Source organism: Etheostoma spectabile, chromosome 22 (assembly GCF_008692095.1).
Source record: "Etheostoma spectabile isolate EspeVRDwgs_2016 chromosome 22, UIUC_Espe_1.0, whole genome shotgun sequence".
NCBI classification, from domain to species: Eukaryota; Metazoa; Chordata; class Actinopteri; order Perciformes; family Percidae; genus Etheostoma; species Etheostoma spectabile.
The window spans coordinates 15,055,080-15,062,255 of record NC_045754.1 but is presented as its reverse complement, the minus strand read 5'-3'; the positions used below and the strand labels follow the sequence as shown (position 1 = coordinate 15,062,255).

Sequence of the window (7,176 nt, the reverse complement as noted above, 5' to 3'; positions counted from 1 at the left end):
AAAAAAGGAGGTGCAAAATTTAAATGATTGACCGGCCCCTGCTTGCTTACATATAGGCCAACTGTGACATACACACATGAAAACTCAAACTTACTCTCATTCTCCCACTCATGATACATTCACATGAAAACAAACACATTCGGGCACAGAACAATATCTCCGGATTAGCCATTTTGGCAGAGCGAGTAAGACAACTCCAATCTCGGCCAAAGCCAATCAGTGCAGGTTATCGGGCAAATGGAGCTGAGACAGAAGCTCAGAGTAGGATATTTACAGGCCAGTCCATGTACACAGACATGAAAGACATATCACATCTCACCAAGAACACAGGTCCAAATAAATATACTTATTTGTTGTTGAACTGTCAGGTTGAACCAATCTTACAATCCAGGCATCACCATCATCATCAGGGAAATACACATCTGCTTTTATACACTGTAGCAGGAAGTAATTAATAATTTTCCCTAGACATAGCTTAACAGGACTCTACCACCTTCTATATGAACCACACACTGACTCAGAAGTGATGGACTGCAACCCAGAATTTTTACCACCAAAATAATCCCTATACACAATATTATGTATCCAAATATGAAAGTAGTATCAAATAGGGTTGAAAGTAACAAATCCTCAATAAACTTGAGTAGTATTGTCTTTCAGTCAAATTCAAAAATAAAATGTTAAAAAAAAATATATATATTCATTTTTGCTGCTATGATAGTGTATAGGATCAAGTGGCAACAACTAACAATTCAAATAATTAAAAGATATAGTCCGACCAATAACTAGTTACTGTATATAATTACAATTTGGCATATCTAAACAAAATCCACAATTACCAATCAAACGCCTTAAGACCATAGCTAATGCAATTAATTGGAGGTTAAACAAAGAAACCGTGAATATTAAAAAAAAAAATTGACAATTAGACAATTATGTGTTGGTTGTTAAAGGCCTGTGTCTTGGTCTGACAGACTAGCGGCTCAGTCAGCCTGCTGACTGCTCTACCTCACTTACAGCTGCAAACTGGTAGCAAGGGTGACTTATGCTTCTGTGTAAAATCTACGCCGTGGCTGCGCAGGTACATAGAGACACGGACCTACGCTACGCCAGACCCTTTACCGTAGCCTGACAATCACCTTTCAAAGAATGTGACTGCACGTTGTGGTGACGCACGTCGCTCGGCAGTGGCTTGGTAGCATCGCATTTCCTCTAGTCTATTGCTGCGTTCCAGACACAGTTTTTAGCCCGCAAGTTACGACTTCAAGTCACGACTCACAACTCAGTAGCGGTCCAGGCAAAGTCACCACAAACCCTTCTAGCTAGCGCAAGCTAGCTAGCGGCTACCCACCGTTGACGTTAGCTAGCGTTAGCTGATACTAGCGATTTCTAGTTGGCGACATATTTTGGCATGAATTTAATAAACATAACCTGTAGTAGTACACAATTGTATGTGTATTGTTTTGATTGATCAATGTGCGGCATTACTTTACGTTGCCTATTTATGTTGATATATTTCCATTTCTCACGGTTAATCACCGGCGTCTGTACAGAATCAACAGGGGTCAACATTGTTTATGTATGTGTGACGTCAAAACTGTAACTGGGAGTACAACAATCTGGCACGAGTTCACGAGTATTAAGTTACGGATTTGACTGCAGTTCAACGCCACGTTCACGGGTAGAAGGCTGTGAAAACACGAGTTATGGGTTGCCTGGATCTCAGCATGTACCACTTCCGGCCTTGCTCCGGTGCAGCAGGAAATTCCGCCAGATGCATACTTCCCGTTTCCTTCCGCTTACTTTGTGTTGGAATTTTAAATTTGGTGGATTTGTGAAGACTGTTGTTGACTGCTTCTCAGGTCTTTCCATGGTTAATTGAGACAGCTAGCTAGACTATCAACACTTTGTTTCTCCCACTATGACTCTAGAGTCGCTACTTTCTCCAGAGCTAAATTACATCACTCTGGCATCTGCTTTTCACACCCTGCTATTCTCTTAAAGAGATGGACGCACACACACAAGTATGAACTTCTAGCCCCTTACGTAGACTATGGCAAAATCTCTGTGTGGAGCTTCCGCAGAATCATAAATGTGTTTATATAGTGCTTTTCTAGTCTTAACGACTACTTAAAGCGCTTTTACATAGTACAGGAACCATTCACACTGTGGCTGAGGCTGCCATACAAGGTGCCACCTGCTCATCAGATAAACACTCACATACATTTACGGTGACTACAAATGAAGCCAAAATGGCTATTTCATCACCAACAAGAGCAACAATACATCCAAGGTTATTATTAGCAAACAATATATTATATCGTAAACCCACACATAACAATAACATATCCTTACTTTGGGTCAAAGTAATAAAAACAATTAAACATTAAAAATACAAAGAAATTAACAGTGTCAACATTGTGATATTGAGATCTTACCTAATTCATCTGTCTGACAAATGTAGCTCTTATCAACAGTCTGTACCCTAAGGTCTAACTTGTGTGTGCTAAGCTAGCAATTCATCAGTCTCAGTTTTGTCCCTTACAAAATAAGCCCCTGCACAAATGCAGAATGGGGAATTTGTTGGTGGCTAAACTGTGTAAGAGCCCTGTGACTCTCTGAGTCAGGCAGAGCCCAGACAGACGGGAAAAGACGAGGTGAGATCACTAATATTATACCAACTCTGGCACGGCATCACATGCAAACAGAGAAAAGCCAACTACACATGTTGTGTCTTTGGGAAAATGTCCCAGCATCAATCTGACATTTGTCGACTTTTTCCACCTCATGACCTAACAGGAAGGGCTGCCTACCTCTGCAGAGGAATATATACTTTCATTCAACAGCTGGAATGAATAGACCAGTATTAAACACAAAAACTTGTATTCATCAAGTGGGTGTTACCCATGGATGTATTAAGAGAACGGTGGTGCAAAGTGTAAAAGCTTGTGCTTGAACATGCCAAAACGCAACACAAAAACTCCACCCTGAATCCGGCTACACTGGATATAGGCAAACAGCGCTGTGTGCTGCTTTATTCATGGATTGCCATCATGAAATAACATTGCTCAGCTGTTGTCATTTACGACCACCAGCCCAGTGTGCTGTCTGATGTGACCTGCGGAACTTTCCCGTTGATTGAAACAAACAATGCTGAGTCAATGCTGCTAGATAATTCTGGAATGACCCCGTCTACTATCTGAACCAATGCAGAGTGACCTAAACTGCCCGCCTAATATTCAGAATGGTTTTTTCTGTTAATGTGCAACTTAAAACTATTGTATAAAGAGAAGAGACCAAACTGTAATCTGAATCGAGAAAATAATCCTCACATTAGTTGCAGCCCTCGAGGGAAGAATAGAATGCAAATGACTGCAAAAGAGTATGGGAGGGGGATATACTTGAGAAGAGGTGGGCACATTAAGTCCTGTCATGTGTCATGGTTTGAGCTGCTCCATATAATCACTCAGCAATCTCAGTAATGCCACAGAGTAGCCAAAGAAGGGAGAGAGCAAGGGGCCATGGGAAAAAAAAGAGTTTGCATGTTTAATGGAGATATAAAAGGAGATTTGGAGAATATTTAGCCAAAGAGACCCTACTTTTTCTGGAGAACAGGATATGGAATAAAAGGGCAAGAGGATGTGGAGGAAAGAATGTGAAGGAGATAGAGGAGAGTATGAGGAGGAAGGATGGGGAGGAGACAGACAGACTAGTCTACGTTACTCCAATGACTGCTTTGAATCAGGAAGTAGGGTCGTGTCATGCAGGGACTGAGGTGGAGAGAAAATAGGGATAAAGTATATTTAAATAGTGCCACATGATGAGATGTAGTATACAACATCTGTAGGCAGAATCTCTCATATTTAAACATACACAAGTGATAGTAAAGAAATGTCTCAGTAAAAAAAAGAAAAATGAGGGGGAGTTTATGCACAGGAGGAGGAATGTAACAGAGAGCCAAATGTTTTTGTTTGACCTTAAAAAAAACAGCTTGGGTCATTTGACTTGTTGGAATTATCTTATCAGGAAGAAAGAAAAGTATATTTAAGAAATATTTTTATAATGATTAACTCAAGTTAGATACAAAGTTCTTGGTTTTGTCCCCCTACAGAATAACGTGCTCGTTCAGTTGAGATAACCTACCGTTGCCGCAATAGAGGATGCACACTTTGGATCTAAATTCAGTGCAAGATCACAAGGGTTCAGTATTAAGTACAAAGTTGAAATATTAAGACTATTAACAGGTCTACACAAGCTAATCTTGAGCTATATTGTGAAACCTGATTTTACCATACAAGGATTCAAGGAAATTCTATTAAAGATGTACTTTGATCACACATGGAAATACTTGTGAGCAAGACTGGCTTCACAAGAATTGATGACTGCGAAAGTATTTAGGTTAATAAGTCAGTGATGCAGTGTTTCAAGTCAAATAGTCCGGGAGTAGCAGTGATTATCAGAGGGAAAACAAGAAAATCAATATTTCTTTACTTACAATATATCTCCTTAGAAGATTAGGGCTGCAACTAATTAATTATCAATTCATGTGTTAACTATTTTCTTGATCAATCAATTAATTAATTGAGTGAGTTTAATTTTGACAGAGAAAGACAGCAAAGCCTCACATAACCAGAGAGAATGACTGGCATTTTTGCTGAATAAATAAATGACACCGTTATCAACATAACTGGTGATTCATTTTCTGTCAAATATTTGTTTCAGTCCTACAGAAGATAATAATTGTCTAAATAATTGATTAAAATCTGTTTATTTGAACTGTGCCATTGGACCCATTTTACAATGACCTAGCTGAGCAGCTTGTACTACAAGAGTCATCCTGTAGATTTATGTCATCCTGTACCTGATGGTACCACTTGTTGCCCTATCACGATGCTGTGATATAGCTACTAGATTAGATATCGGAATTTTCTATGTAACTTTTTACTTTAACACTGTGGTACGAACACTGTAAATAAAAAGACAGCGACAACAAGCGTTTGCTCTTCTTGTCCCATACTGTGAAGGATTAACTGTGAGCAACAGATTAGCTAACCTACCTAGCGATCCACCGACGGACTCAACCTGTGGTCTGACAGGAAGTTCATTTCACGGTTAGCTACCTGGCTTCATTCATCGCGTCCAGGTGCAGATAAAGTTAACATCGGCGAGTTTACCCTAGCATGTTGCCTGTCTGCCTCTTAATTGTTAAAAAGGTAAGAACACTTGTTGAGCAGCGATAAAGTCGGCTACCTTTGATGTTGTGTCATGCTAACGTTACCTTAGCCTCAGGTTAGCCTACTTTTCAGCTACACGACAGCCAGAGTGCGTTGAGTGAATTAAACGTTACGTCGCCTCAACAATTTACTTTGACTGACACAAGTTGAACCGAGCAGGGTGCACAATATTGACGTGAAATGATAGAAAACAATGTGGCGACATCATACCTGTTGAATTGACTGTCAGTTGTAGCTCCTGTGCAAGTCTGCGGTTGTGAAACTGAATCAGCTGCTGTCCCCAGCTCCTGCTCCTGCTCCTGCCAGACCTCTGGGGAAATGCTTCACCATAACAACCGGAGCTGCGCCCTCTCCTCCCGCAGGACACACTCCACCAGAGGGCGCCAAAGTCTGCAAGCTGTGGCGCTGCAACAGGTCTGCGGGATGGATGTATGCTGCTTTTTTGTCCATTAAGTCTACTGATTTTTAAGTGGGCCTAGGCTAAGTAAATACACTTTATTCAAATTGAACCTTTAAAAATAAAAAAATACACATGAATGAAACAAAAATAAAAGGATTAACGTGAAACCGTTGGGGTATGGTTATAGCCTACATTATGGAAAATACCTGCCTATAGAGGGTATTAGTTAGTACACACTCACTCCACTGATCTGATACTGAGGGTGAGTTTGTACCACAGAGTTTGAGCCAAAACAGGAAAATACATAATTACCCTTTTTCTGAAAGAAAAAAAAAAAACTAGACTGTGGAACTTAAACATACTTACATTTTGTTGCCAGACCTTAGGGGTATTGGTGCAGAATAAGGAGTTGAAGGATCAGATATAATAGAACTGAACCATGTAGGGCTAAAAAAAGTAATTCAAAAAAAAATTATTAGGGAGCTGATGAATTGAAGAGGCATGGTCTCTTTGTCTAGAGTGTGTCAAAAGCCTAGCTGCTACATTCCGCAACAATTAACATTTAGCAATCAACATTTATTTATATAGCACTTTACAGTACAGGTATCCAAAGTGCTTCACATCAGAACCCAAGAGTAAAACAACATATCATACAACATATCATACAATAAAAAGAATGAAATATATAAAACAGTAAAATCAGAAAAGGTTATATAGAAATAAGAAAGGGAATTGTCACACCACTATTAGGTATTAAAAGCCATTCTAAGCAGATAAGTTTTGAGTTTGGAACCAAAAACAGCTGCATCTGTAAAGTGTGAATATCAGAGGGTAACTTGTTACAGAGTCTCGAGGCAGCAACCGCGAAAAAGCCTGATCGCCCCATCGTTTATACCTGGACTTTGGGACTTATACAACCAGTTGATTTGACAACCGGAAGGACCGGTTGTGCTCACGCAGGGTTAAAATGTCAGACAAATACTCATGGGCCAGGCCGTTTAAGGCCTTGAAAACATAACAATAAAACAATAAAATCTTAAAATCGATTCTAAAACGCACCGGGAGCCAGTGTAGGGTGTAGAGAACGGGAGAGATGTGTGCACGTCTAGATGTATTGGTTAAAAAGCAAATATACACAAGCAATTGTTATATCACTAAAGCAAATCAGAAAATTATTTATAATAGCACCCTAGCCTTTATCAAGCCATTCGAAAAGGGTGTGTGTGCGTGCGTATGAGTTTGTTAATGTCAGCTATAATACTCTATATCTGGTTTGACGACTGTTTTCACAATAAACTGGCAGGGTGTGTTTGCCCTCTTCTAAAAATGTTGACAATGTACTCAACACAAGCCTGAACACATGCGCCTTTATTATCCCCAGAATTAAATAATGATATATCAAAGCCAACCAACCGCACAGTGCAACACTTTTGAACAAAGTCGTTGGATTGTCTGACTGGTTTCTTAATCCGAAGGAAGCAGCATCAGAATCAGCTGCTAAACAGATAGAAAGTGATGACCCTGTGATCTGCTGACCCTGGC

At 39.9% G+C, this 7,176-nt stretch overlaps 1 protein-coding gene across 2 annotated transcripts in view; it reads right to left on the bottom strand.

The window, feature by feature from the left end:
• ppp1r16a (protein phosphatase 1, regulatory subunit 16A) overlaps positions 1–5,605 on the bottom strand; it is a 17,679-nt gene extending 12,074 nt beyond the window's left edge. Inside the window, exon 1 of one of the 2 annotated variants that reach the window (XM_032503491.1) lies at positions 5,445–5,605. The gene's annotated coding sequence lies outside the window, so the exon portion shown is untranslated. Of the gene's footprint in view, positions 1–2,438; positions 2,461–5,444 lie in introns of those variants that run through there. The other variant, XM_032503492.1, reaches the window with a different exon arrangement.
• Between the last annotated feature and the right edge of the window lie 1,571 nt (positions 5,606–7,176).